At 50.4% G+C, this 450-nt stretch overlaps 1 protein-coding gene across 1 annotated transcript in view; it reads left to right on the top strand.

Annotated features, from left to right (window-relative positions):
• The window catches only part of LOC119586318 (inositol 1,4,5-trisphosphate receptor-like), a gene marked incomplete at its 5' end in the record, with an annotated part of 125834 nt that overhangs the window by 999 nt on the left and 124385 nt on the right, over positions 1–450 (top strand).

Here is a 450-nt window from a genome sequence, read left to right as displayed (position 1 = left end):
TCGGCGAAGAGAATTAGCCTAAGTCAACTCCAGCCGTGAGTGACCGGGGAAGCCGTGAAGGACCGCTCGTGCTGGGGATGAGAGCCTGGCGAGAGCTTTGGAGGGAGGAGGGAAAGGGAGGGATCGAGGAGAAGGGGAGAAGAGGTAATGAATGAGAGGGAATACCAGGAAGAAGAAAATGAGAAGATGGAGAGCGGGAGAGTGAGGTATAATAAGGGAGATGAGGGAGAAAGAGAGAGAGAGGGAATAAGAGATAGGGGAATTGAAGGAAGATGGGAGAGCGGAAGAATGTGGAGGGGGGGGGCGAACCATAAGCCAGAGAGAAAGAGAGGGAGTTGAACAAAGATGGAGGAAGAAGGAGAAGGAGAGGGGAAGGGAGAAATTGAAAGAAATTGGGAGAGAGGGAGTGAAGAAAAATGAGTAATTGAGAGGAAGAGTGTAGGGAAAAAA

Source organism: Penaeus monodon, chromosome 21 (assembly GCF_015228065.2).
Source record: "Penaeus monodon isolate SGIC_2016 chromosome 21, NSTDA_Pmon_1, whole genome shotgun sequence".
Lineage (NCBI taxonomy): Eukaryota > Metazoa > Arthropoda > Malacostraca > Decapoda > Penaeidae > Penaeus > Penaeus monodon.
This window is presented reverse-complemented; position numbering and strand designations above follow the sequence as displayed.